Raw genomic sequence first — 13,789 nt, 5'->3', positions numbered from 1 at the left:
TTGAAAGGTAAATTTTCCAAATTTGTATAGGTATCATCAAACCTTCATTTTGCGTCAGGGTATGTATTGGATCCTTCCTGAACTCATGGAGAAACTACCAGAGTGGCTGATATTAGAGAATCATCTCATGTCCCCATTACGTCTTAACCATCTGTTGAGTATCAAGTTGCCCAGAATATATAAGGACAATAGTATTCTTCTTTCCTCCTGGAATACATTAAAACTTATTAATAATTTAACACCTATTCCAATACAGCAATCAACGTGTCAATCCCTTTGGTTAAAATCCAAGATACAAATCAGCAAGTCTAAAATCCTCTGGAAACATTGGTTACAGGTAGGCATACAAACTTTAGATGATGAGATTCAGAATGGGAAAATGGTAAATTTACTACAACTGCAACAATCATTCAGCATTTCAAAATCTCAAGGTTATAAATAGTTGCAGTTGAAACAAGCCATTCAGAAAGGGTTCCCTGATTGGCGAAATGTAATAACTCAGCATAGCTTGCCGGGCCTATGTTTCCAGATAGATTTGCAAGGGCACCAGGCTGCCAAGTGGTATAAGTTAATATCTGAATATTTGAATAAAAAATAAGTATAAAAGATATTTGGAGCACTGAAGTAAAGCAGTATATTTCTGCTACTCAATGGCCATGGATTTGGACTTGGAGAATGAGATGTAAAGTGTCAGCATCTATGAGACAAACTTGGCTGCTTTTTTTGTTATATATAATTTTTTGGAACCCTGTTCATTTGCAAAAGTTAGATAAGAGCATAAGAACATAAGAATTGCCACTTCTGGGTCAGACCAGTAGTCCGTCGTGCCCAGCAGTCCGCTCACGCGGCGGCTCCCAGGTCAAAGACCAGTGCTCTAAATGAGTCGAGCCTCCTCTGCATACATTCCAGTTTAGCAGGAACTTATCCAACTTTGTTTTGAATCCCTGAAGGGTGTTTTCCCCTATAACAGCCTCCGAAAGAGCGTTCCAGTTTTCCACCAGTCTCTGGGTGAAGAATTTCCTTACGTTTGTACGGAATCTATCCCCTTTCAACTCTAGAGAGTGCCCTCTCGTTCTACCTACCTTGGAGAGGGTGAACAATCTGTCTTATTATGATAAGTCTATTCCCTTCAGTATTTTGAATGTTTTGATCATATCACATCTCAGTCTCCTCTTTTCAATGGAGAAGAGGCCCAGTTTCTCCAATCTCTCACTGTACTATTTTAGTCACTCTTCTCTAGACCCTTTTGAGTAGAACTGTGTCCTTCTTCATGTATGGTGACTAGTGCTGGATGCAGTACTCTAGGTGAGGATGCACCATGGCCCGGTACAGCGGCATGATAACCTTCTCCGATCTGTTCATGATCCCCTTCTTTATCATTTCTAGCATTCTGTTTGTCCTTTTCGCCGTCGTTGTGCATTGCGCGGATGGCTTCATCGACTTGTCGATCATAACTCCCAAGTCTCTTTCCTGGGAGGTCTCTCTAAGTACCGCCCCGGACATCCTGTATTCGTGCATAAGATTTTTGTTACCGACATGTATCACTTTACACTTGTCCACGTTGTACCTCATTTACCATGTCAATGCCCATTTCTCGAGCTTGATTATGTCATGTTGAAGATCTTCGCAATCCCCCTGTGTCTTAACCTCACTCGTTGTACCAATGTCCAGATCATTTATAAAGATGTTGAAGAGCACGGGTCCAAGCACCGAGCCCTGCGTCACCCCACTAGTGATGCTCTTCCAGTCCGAGTATTGTCCATTTACCCCCCACTCTCTGTTTCCTATGCTCCAGCCAGTTTTTAATCCACGTGAGTATTTCACCCTCGATTCCATGGCTAACAATTTTCTGAAGCAGTCATTCATGTGGAACCTTTTCAAATGCCTTCTGAAAATCCAGATATACAGTGTCGACTGGGTCTCCTTTGCCTATCTGCCTATTTATTCCCTCAAAGAAGTGCAACAAGTTCGTCAAACAACTGAAACCGTGCTGGCCTTTGCTGAAACCGTGATGGCTGGTCCTCATTAAACCGTGTCTGTCAAGGTGATCAATGATGTGGTCCTTTATCAGCACCTCTACCATCTTTCCTGGTACCGAGGTCAGACTCATCGGTCTGTAGTTTCCTGGATCTCCCCTTGAATCTTTTTTGAAGATCGGCGTAACATTCGCCACCTTCCAGTCTTCCAGAATCTTTTCCAATTTGATCAACAGATTGGCTATTATTTGAAGCAGTTTAGCTATAGTCACTTTTAGTTCCTTGATAACCCTCGGATGGATGCCATCCGGTCCCGGGGATTTATTGATCTTAAGCCTATCGATCTGCCTGCATACCTCTTCTAGACAGACCATCAACCCTGTCAGTTTCCTGTCTTCATTTCCAGCATATAGTCTGATAGGTTCCAGTATGCTGTGTATATCCTCTTCGGTAAATAAAGACACAAAAAATGTGTTCAGTTTGTCAGTGATTGCTTTGTCCTCCTTTAGCACTCCCTTTATTCCATGGTCATCCAACGGTCCCATTGCTTCCTTTGCAGATTGTTTCCCCTTAATATATCGAAAGAACGGCTTGAAGTTTTTTGCCTCATTGGCTATTTTTTCCTCTTAGTCTCTTTTGGCCCCTTTTACCGCCTTAGGCACCTGCATTGATGTTTGTGTTTATTCCAGTTTTTGTCCGTTCTTGACCTTTTCCATTCCTTAAACGAAGTTTTCTCGTCTCTGATCGCTTCCTTCACCTCTACAGTGAGCCATGCCTGTTCCTTCTTCTTTTTCCTTTTGGATCCCTTGTTGATACACGGTATATATAGATTTTGCGCCTCGGTGAATGAGTCCTTAAAAAGGGACTAAGCTTGCTCTAGCATTTTTACAGTGCTTATCCTCTTCTTAATCTTCTTCCCCACCATGAGTCTCATCCCTTCGTAATTCCCTTTTCAGAATCAAATAAACATAAAATATTGAAAAAAAGTAAACAGGGTAAAGGAATAAAATAAACAGAGTGAAAGAGACAGCACAGCTGATGACTTAACTGGCCGCCATTTTGAAATTCATATTGTACTGAAGAGTCAGGAGTGGGGGTTGGCCTAAGATACCTATGTAAAGGGATTTTTATTAAGTTTTATTGAAATAACACAGAAAGATGATTTGTACTTTTTGAAATATAGGATATGACTACTTTTATTTTCAAAATGACATTCTGCTGGATATTTCCTAAGCTCTCAACACTGGGTGAACTGGGTCCTTAAATATTTATGACAACAATTTAAATCATGCAGCTACATATTGTAATACTGTGCACTTTCATTCACTCAAAAAGGATATTGCTGTTCTTTTAAAGATTGAAATCTTGACAGAAAACATAGAAACAGATGTAAAACCATGTGGAAGTCATCTTTTTAATTGTGGAGAGCATGATAAAAGGGTATGGAAGTTGATTCTTCGTACTACTATCAATCTTAAGTGAAACATCAGGCTGTCCTTATCTGGATAAGATTAGGCTCGTGTAGTTGATACAGCTTTTGGATTTTTGTTTGATGAATAATCAAGTGTGGCGGTAGATAATGATTGTAAGAAGTAAGGGTATAATTTGATGCAGCTTGACTACTAATAAAATATACAAAATCTCCTTACTGATATGAGAAGAAAAAACATGCTCATATGTTTCTTTCATTAAAGAAAAATAATATTTCAAATGTTATATATAAACTTCTTCAAATTTCATTTCACAAATGCAGCTTTTGGCATACAGTAAGTAGCACAGAAGTAGTCATTACCAGGACTAGTTACTAATGTTTTTGTCTCATGTTGAGCCTTTGAATTTTCACCGAAAAGAATCAATAATGTATGAGCTCAAGGTGGGGAAAAATAATGTTAAAGTCACTCGGCAACATCGTTAATAAAACTGTTCTAGTAGCTTTGGATCATGTGAACAAAATTAGAGGGAAACATCAGGACTAAAAACATAGCTACATTTCAGAGAGAGAGAGAGAAAAACATTTTACAGTGCCAAGGTACTGGAAATAATGTCTCTGGCATGAGCAGGTTTAATTAACTAAAGTGCTAAAAGCTTATTTGCTTTTCATGCTTTAGGTAATTTTGGTCGTACAAATCCAGCGCCGCAGTCTAGTATTTTTTTCTGAACACATCCATTTCCATTTCATCTTCTGTACATTCCAGCCATTGCAACACTGAATTGTGTTGGGCATAACGGTGCAAAGAACAACTCACTGTTTTGCCACAGCAGCTTTGTCTGGTGTTAAGACACAAGTTTCGTAGGCAAAGACCACTTAACTGTAGCCAGCCCTTCATTTCAATAGTCGAATAAACCATTTTTCAATGTTAGTGTTATTGTCAATTTCTGTACAAGTTTTCATTCTACATAACATTTATTACAATGTTAAGGGTCATCTGGGTACTCATTTTCTTTATTGTATTGTAATTATCTTTTCTCATTGTTATTAGGGATTTTTGTTCCCTCCTTTTATAGCTCCTTCATCACTCCAGCCCCTGCTTCGGCATTTGGAATCCCATGAATTTTGAGTTTGAATATCCTGCATGGAAAAATATGACTGAACACATACATATATGGAGGGTACTGGTAGAAAGCATATTAATGGGAGGAATTTGCTGCACACTAGTTCTGCAAGATGCTTATTAAGGGTAGGGCCTAAATTCAGTGGAAAGGAGTCCAAGATGATCTGCTTGAAGCATATTGACGCAAAAGCATTGGTCAACAGGGATGTGGCACAACCAAATATCTATACTCTGTGTGTTATGATTTTATCTGCAACTGCTTCAGTTTTCTCACCAAATATATCATCCTCCTTGAAGGAACATTAGAAAGGCATTCTTGAACTGAAGTTTCCAGGTCCGAGACTCAAAGCCAAACTTGTCTGCGCATTGCAATGGCTACTACAGATGTTCTGGAAAAAACATCAAAAGCATCAAAAGCTGCTCTAGCCACAAACTTCCTAGCAATGGACAAGCTCTTTGATAGCTATTTGAATTGCATATTGATCAAAATGACAATTGTTTGAGTAAAGATATGAAATAAATGGACATGTAAAATTGATAGCGCATAATTCTGTTGAGGAGCACTGAGGACTGTAGTAAGCATTTGCCAAAAGAGTCCAATGCTCTGTCCTCTCTGTCTGGAGAAGAAGAAGTGTATAAACATGAGCTGCAGGAATTTTTGAGGGCAGATTCCACAACTAGGGAATGGTGTTGTAGTTGAGCTCTGTCAAATCCTATACATTGGGTCTATTTTTCTAGCAGCTACTTGTGCTGATAAGGGAGTCTCCCAGTTTTTAAAGAAAGTGTCATTTATGACTGTGTGTAAAGGTACTTTAATGCACTCACTTCAAAGTGCTGATGGATACTGGGCTGCTCAGAAGGTTGGGAGAAAATTACATGGTAGAAATGTAATTATTAAAATATTTCTTTGCAAATAAAAAATGAAATTAATCTGATTCATGCTTGCTATTTTTGGATTGCCCCCTCTTGATTCTTTTTTTTTTTTTTTAAGAGAGCAAATATCTGAGCTTCTGGAGTTGCAAGAGTTTGGTGATCACTGTGTTATATATAAGAAATTTCCATAGAGTGCTTTTGAAAGTTGTTTTTCCCTTTTTCATACATTATATTACAGTAATCACAGTAGTACTGACTTTTTAACAATATAGATCTAGAAGATGAAAATGTGATTAATGCATTGTACTATGTCTTGAGTGCAAAGATGGATGTCTACATACAAAGATTCAGCTAGTCCATGCCATAGTATTCTCATAGTGAAGAAGCAAGCCTGGAAGAAAATCAATGCCTTCAAATTACGGTGCTGGAGAAGAATACTGTGAACTGTCCAAGGAACAATCAGTCAGTATTAGAAGAGATTAAACCTAAGCTTTCCTGGGAAGTTCAGATGACAAGACTTCAACTTTCAAAATTCAGATATGTTATGGGAACAGAAAGATCACTAGAGAAAGACAGTGTACTTGGCAAGGTTGAAGGTCAATGCAAGAGAGGAAAATTAGCAATACAATGGATTTATTTAATTTTCTATACTGTTCTCCCAGGGGAGCTCAGAACAGTTTACATGAATTAATTCATATATTCAAGCATTTTTCCCTGTCTGTCCTGGTGGACTCACAGTCTATCCAATATAGCTAATGTCACTCTATCAATGATTAGCCATCTGGCTGAAGACCAAACACAGTTCAGAGCAACAGCCCAGAAGGCTGCAATGAGTTGACCACAATAACATGAATTCAGAAAGGTCCTGTCACTGTCTCTGCGTGAATTAAGACAAGTTGGGTTTTTTTTCCATATTTGTCCAGGATTTTGTTCAGCATATGGAGGACAATTCTAAAGAGAGATACTTATCTGGAACCTATTCTATAAAGTAAAGTAGGCACCCACTGCCCTTAAAGAATACTAGTGTAATTGAATATACTGTATATGGGTGTTTGTGTTTATCTGGAACCTATTCTATAAAGTAAAGTAGGCACCCACTGTCCTTACAGAATACTAGTGTAATTGAGTATACTGTATATGGGTGTTTGTGTTTATGTATGAGCACTTATGCCAACCATAGAACTGGTACAATGCATGTGGTACAATTCAGGATGTACATACGTAACTTGTAGTGTTAAGAACAGAAGAATTTGCCGCTGCTGGGTCAGACCAGTGGTCCATCGTGACCAGCAGTCCGCTCCCACGGTGGCCCCCAGGCCAAAGACCAGTGCCCTGAGACCAGCCCTACCTGCCTATGTTCTGGTTCAACAGGAACCCGTCTAACTTTGTCTTAAATCCCTGGAGATGTTTTCCCCTATAACAGCCTCCGGAAGAGCATTCCAGTTTTCCACCACTCTCTGGGTGAAGAACTTCCTTACATTTGTACAGAATCTATCCCCTTTTAACTTTAGAGGGGATTTATCATTTTTCAGCTTATCAATCTGCCGGCATACCTCTTCTAGACTGATCGTCAACCCTGTCAGTTTCCTGTCTTAATTTACCGCATATAGCCTGTCAGCTTCCGCTATGTTGCGTATATCCTTATTAGTAAACACAGACGCAAAAAAATGTGTTCAGTTTGTTGGCGAAGGCTTTGTCCTCCTTTAGCACTCTCTTCATTCCGCAGTCATCCAACGTCCCCAGTGCGCGGGTTGTTTCCCCTTAATATATTGAAAGAACAACTTGAACTTTTTTGCCTCCTTGGCTATTTTTTCCTCGTAGTCTCTTTTGGCCCCTCTTACGGCACCTGTTTTGATGCTGTTTGTGCTTTTTCCAGTTTTCGGCCATTTTTGACCTTTTCCATTCCTTAAACGAAGTCTTCTTGTCCCTGATCGCTTCCTTCACCGCTACAGTGAGCCACGCCAGTTCCTTGTTCTTTTTCCTCTTGGATCACTTGTTGATATGTGGTATATATAGATTTTGCACCTCGGTGACTGTGTCCTTAAAAAGGGACCATGCTTGCACTAGCTTCTTTACAGTGCTTATCCTCTTCTTGATCTTCTTCCCCACCATGAGTCTCATCCCTTCGTAATTCCTTTTTCGGAAGTTCAGTGCCATGGCTGTCGTTCTGGATCAATGTTTTGTCCCCGTATCCAGGTCGAGCAGATCATATTATGATCACTGGTTCCCAGCGTCCCCTCTACTTCTACACCTTGCACCAGTCCTCATAGTCCATTTAGAATTAAGTTCAGAACTGCATTTCTTCTCGTATTTTCCTTGACAAGTTGTTCCAGGAAGCAATCACCTATAGCATCCCGGAATTTGGTCTCCCTACTGCAGCCAGAGGTGCCTAGTTTCCAGTCTATCCCCGGATAATTGAAGTGTCCCATGATAACTGCGTTGCCTCCTTTGCAGTTGCATTTAATCTTGTCTGTTATTTCTCCATCAATTTCTTCGGACTGCTCCATGCTCCACCCAGCCTCCACCTTTGTGAATGCCCACCTGTAAGCTATTGAAGATATGAGTGTATTTCCAGAATAGCCCTTAGCTGTATTATTTTTATTTATGCATGGATGAAGTCACATACACCTTAGTTGATGAGAGAACTTCACAGGATATGTAAATTTTCTGCATTAGATCAATTCAGACTTTTAATACAAGCATTATTGCTTTTGCAATTTGATTACTGCAATATTGTTTATTTAGGCTGCTTGAAGCAGTCATTTCAAAGATTATAATTTATTCAAAATACTACTGTCTGATTAATATTCTGTCTGATGAAATATGGCATTTCACAATTCTATACATTCGTGTGCTGGCTGCCTATAAAAGCCAAAATCCAAATAAGCTTTTTGGATTCTCTATAAAGTATTTTATTCCAGGACAAGCAGGCAGCATATTCTCAACATGTGGGTGACATCATCCACGGAGCCTCGTAGTGTACAGCCTCGCAAGCAGACTTGCTTGTAGAACTTTCAAAGAGTTTGCGAGTGCTGCACCGCGCATGCGCGAGTACCTTCCCGCCGAACGTAGGTCGTGCATCTCCTCTGAGGTACCTCAGTTCTTAGTTTTCTGTGAAGCCAAGAAGCCCTGTTTTTTCTGAGCTCTGTTGTTCTTTCAATTTTGTCTTCTCGCACCGCAGATTTTCTTTTATTATTTTTTCCTACCATTAGTCGCTGTGCATTGTGTCTCTAAAAAAGAAAAAATTATTTTATCTTCGTTCGTCAGTTCTCATCTAGCAGGGCTTGGGCTTAGGCCTTGCCACCGGCCCTCATTTGGCTGCAGCTTTATTTTCATTTCTATGTCCCAGCTTCTTACTGGTTTTAAAAAGTGTAGCCAGTGTGGTCGGGCTATTTCTTTAATCAACCCCCATCATTGGTGTATAAAGTGCTTAGGACCCTAACATTGTCCTGAGTCCTGTCCGTGTGGTGCTACTCTTCAGAAAAGAGCCCTTTGCAGACATCGTGCCAAAATTTAGGAGCTCTTTGGCCCTATGGAGAAGTCTGCAGACCTTGGCCTCGACCCCTGTGGCGGCCTTGTCTTCCAAGATCTCAAGCAAGTTGCCCTCAACCTCAAAGGTCTCATCTGCTGTGCTTCTTAAGGTCCTGTCCTCAGGCAAGTCTCCTCTTCCCTTCACAGGTATGCTACCTAAGAAGCCTCCAGCTGAGTCTCAGGCAATCCAGGCAATGAGTGCAGTTGTGCCGGCCTCTATGAGACCTTCTTCCAAGTGTGCCTCCAAAATTAGGGAATACTCATCTTCGAGGTTGCCCTCAATGGAGCGCACTGCTGCACCATCTAGACCAGATCCATTGGTCTCGGTGCCTGTCTTCGAGGACATGCTGAAAGCCTATTGACCACACAGATTACTTCGATCTTGGCCCAGCTTGCTCCTGCCTCCTGTGAGCCTCCTGCCTCTGGTGAGCCAGCATGAGCATTCTTTTGAGGCACCGCAAAACAAACCTCGTCAGTCTCAACCATTGTCCTCCAGTGACTCCTCGCCTCGTCCTTCCGGGTCTGAGTCTCCAGCTACTTACCCTGTTCGAGATGTGGAGGACAAGCCTCGTTAAAGGCCTCACTCAAAGCACCTCTCGACCTCAAGGCACCTTGCTTCAAAGAAATCTAAAGACTCCTCAGAAGAGTACAAAGTCTCCTATGCCTCGATCATCGAGGCCCATCGAGACCCCTTTAAAGCTCAGGCACAGGTCTCGAACACCGAAGCCTTCGAAGTCTCATGTTTCTCCACCTCAAGACTCGTCCAGGTCCAGTACTCCTCTCTTGAGACTAGTTACGAGGGAACCTCCTTCACCTGTTTCTTCGAGGCATGAGTCGAGACATTCAATTCCTTTTACTCCAGGGTCTTCTCCATCGAGGCTTCTCAAACGTAAGCACTCTGTGACTCCACCTATGTCACAGAGCGGAGCTTCTTCTGTGATGCTTACGTTGGATATGGACATGCCTTCTCAATACTCAAGGGATGCTTCTCCTTCTTATTCAGAAACACATCAGTCTCGCTCCACTTCTCCTTCTGCTGATACTTCAAAATCTACATCTTTTTCAAGATTCATTTTTTTATATGAGTAAAGCTCTTCAATTGATCTTCAATCTGAATCTAAATATATTCCTTAATATCTAACTGAGATTGAAATACCTCATCCGCCATAGGACACCACGAGACTTCCCATTAATCCTGTTCTAAGTCTATTAGATGCTGGCACTGTCATCTTTAAGCTGGTACATTGGATCATTTATTATTTTTTTGTCCTCTGATACATAATTTTTGGAAATCTATTTGGAGTCAAATAAATAATTTACTTGAGAATCCGGTAGCGCTTTCATATGATACAATACTATTTGGCACATCAATGAGGAAAAAGAATCAAATATCTTCTAAAAACAATAAACTTTACTCATAATACAGGAGTTGCCATTCAACAAATTACGAGAAATTGGAAAAATTATTATAGACTAAGTTATAATTTCTGGTGGAATTCATTGTGCCATATTTTTAGAATGGAGAGAATATTAGCTATTCAGCAGGGATGATATAAAAGATTTATTGATGTTTGGGAGCCATTAACAAATTATTGTAAGGATTGATTGTAGTTAATAATTTATTTTTCCCCTTTATTATTGAAGTATAGGGTGGGGGGGAGGGTGGGTGTAAATTTTAGTTATTTCTGAAAATGTTATATGGGAGGGAGGGGGTAGGGAGGAATTTTATTATGATACAATATATGTATGATTAATAAGTGTTATTAAAGTATATATGAATATATATTTAAATTACTTGTTGAAGGTTTAAAAATGAATAAAGATTTTTTAAAAAATCCTGTTTTGAAGCAAACTTTTCTCAGGGATCTTGAGACTCCTTATTCAATCCCAGCTATTCCCTCAAAAATGGAATCTCATTACCGTACGGTTCCTTGAAAAGGGTTTGAGAAGCCACAATTGTCTTACCAATCCTTAGTGGTGGAATCATCTCTTAAGAAATCCAATCCCACCAAAGTCTATGCTGCAGTCCCTCCAGGCAGAGAGTGCCGCACAATGGATAAATTTGGACGCCGTCTTTATCAAAATTCTATGATGGCAAATAGAATCTTGAATTACAACTTCATCTTTACTTCCTACTTGAAGTACTGCATTAAAACCATACCCTACTTCTTTCCTGATTTGGCTGAGCACTGGTTACTGCTTTTCAACAACTTCAGCAGACCCTTTCTCAAATACGTCTCTTCAAACTTCAAGCCACTTATGATGCCTTTGAGATGTCCTCTAGGGTTACTGCTTTTGCTGTGGCAATGCAACGTTTGGTTTAGCTACGCATTATGGACATGGAACCCAACTTACAAGATCATCTAGCTAATTTGCCATGCCAGGGTAATGAGCTTTTTGATGACTCCATCGAGGCTGCCACCAAGCGTCTCTCAGAACATGAGCGGTCATTTGCATCTTTGATCTGTCATAAGACTAAAACTCCAGCTTCCAAGCCTTCCAAGCCACCTCTACATCGTTACCCTCAATGATCTACTCCGGCTTTTTTCCAGGCCTCCGCCTAGAAGACAACCACAGCACATTGTCAACAAAAATCCCAGACTCCTGCTGCACCTAAGCCAGTGCAGTCTTTTTGACAATCTAAGTCTGAGCATAACATTCACCTGCATCTGTCAGACTTCTCTTCTTTCCATAGGAGATTGGCTCCATAATTTTTACCAACAATGGGAGCAGATTACATCAGGACTCTGGGTTCTCACCATCATTCAGGAGGGTTACTCTCTTTATTTTCTTCAAGTTCCACCAGATCTCCCTCCAAGAGAGTTTCCTTCCAACGTATCGCAGCTTCCCCTTCTTCTTCAGGAAGCTCAGGCTCTTCTTCGCCTCCGAGCTGTCGAGGAAGTTCCCTTGAACCAATGGGACACAGGGTTTTATTCCTGCTATTTCCTAGTCCCAAAGAAGTTGGGGGATTTGCGACCTATTCTGGATCACAGAGCTCTCAACAAATTTCTTGTCAAAGAAAAGTTTCAGATGCTCTCTCTTTCAACACTATTCCTGATGGATCAAGGGGATTGGTTATGCTCCCTAGATCTCAAGGAGGCTTATACTCATTTCCCAATTCATCCAGCCTCTTGCAGATTCCTGAAATTTCGGGTGGGGAATCTCCATATTCAATACTGAGTTCTTCCTTTCGGACACGCCATCCCCCAGAGTCTTCATGAAGTGCCTGGTGGTGGTGGCTGCAGCCCTGCAGTTTCAGGCCTTCAAGTCTTTCCATACCTGGATGACTGGCTCATCAAAGCGTCGTCTCAACAGGAGGTTATTGTAGTGACCCAACGGACTATTACGTTTCTCCAAAGTCTGGGGTTCAAAATCAATTTTCCAAAGTCCCAGTTACATCCCTCGCAAACTCTAAGGTTTATTGGAGCAATACTGGACACTGTTCAACTCGGAGCATTCCTGCTTCAATCACACCAGGACACTCTCATGCACCTTTGCCAACAAGTGTCTTCCCTCACTTCAATCTTGGCAAGACAAATGATGGTTCTTCTCGGTCACATGGCTTCTACAGTTCACGTGACTCCTTTTGCCAGATTTCACCTCCAAATTCCTCAGTGGACCCTGGCATCTCAGTGGCAGCAAACTTGCGACCCACTCTCTCAATACATTACAGTAACTCGTTTGTTGAGACAATCTATCTACTGGTGGATGCTCTCTTCCAATCTTTCCAGAGGTTTGCTATTCCACACGCCCCCTCATCAGAAGATTCTCATGACAGATTCTTCAACCTATGCTTGGGGGGCTCATCTCGACGGTCTCCGTACTCAGGGCCATCGGTACGGCATGGACCATCAATGTCACATCACTCTGTTAGAACTCAGAGTGCTCTTCAATGCTCTCAAAACTTTTCAGCATCTTCTTCATGACCAGGTAGTCCTCATTCGCACAGACAACCAAGTCGCTATGTATTTTGTCCACTAGCAGGGAGGAATGGGATCTCTCCTTCTTTGTCAAGAAGCTCTGAAGTTTTGGAATTGGGCAATCCTTCACAACACTTTCCTCAGAGCTGTCTACATCCAAGGGCAGCAAAACTGTCTGGCGGACAAATTGAGTTATCTTCTACAACCTCACGAATGGACACTCAATTCCTCGCCTCTACATCACATTTTTGCTCAATGGGGAACTCCTCAGATAGACCTCTTTGCATCTCCCTACAACAACAAGCTGCCTCAGTTCTGCTCCAGGATATAATCTCATCGCCTCGAGGCAGATGCTTTCCTTCTGCAATGGACGAATCAGTTTCTCTGCGTTCCCTCCATTCCCTCTAATTCTCAAGACTCTTGTCAAACTCAAGAAGGAGCATGCCACCTTGATTCTGATAGCTCTTCGATGGCCCAGACAACCATGGTACTCCCTTCTACTTCAACTCAGCACCAGGGAGCCTCTACTTCTACCAGTATTTCCCTCTCTGCTTACACAGAGTCAAGGGTTCATCCCAACCTGCAGTCTCTACTCTTAACAGCTTGGTACCTCTCAACCTAACTGCCACTCTACTGTTTTCTCAATCTCTACAGGACATTCGAGAGGCTTCCAGGAAGCTGTCCACTAGGCAGTGTTATACCCAGAGTGGGCATTATATACATGGGTGGAATCTAGATGGAGCATGGATGGGACCCACATTTAGGTGCATAACATTTTTAATGCTATAAGTTATACTTGTATCTCTGGCATTTAGATATGAACATTTAAACTGGCTCTGTAGTTGGCATAAATGCTTGTATTTTACATATATCTGGTTTCTATAAATGTAGATATTATCTATAATGAGCACTGGAATTTCAGATTTAAACATCTGCT

The sequence above is a fragment of the Geotrypetes seraphini genome, chromosome 1, assembly GCF_902459505.1.
Source record: "Geotrypetes seraphini chromosome 1, aGeoSer1.1, whole genome shotgun sequence".
Taxonomy (NCBI): domain Eukaryota; kingdom Metazoa; phylum Chordata; class Amphibia; order Gymnophiona; family Dermophiidae; genus Geotrypetes; species Geotrypetes seraphini.
Note: the sequence above shows the minus strand (reverse complement) of the source record.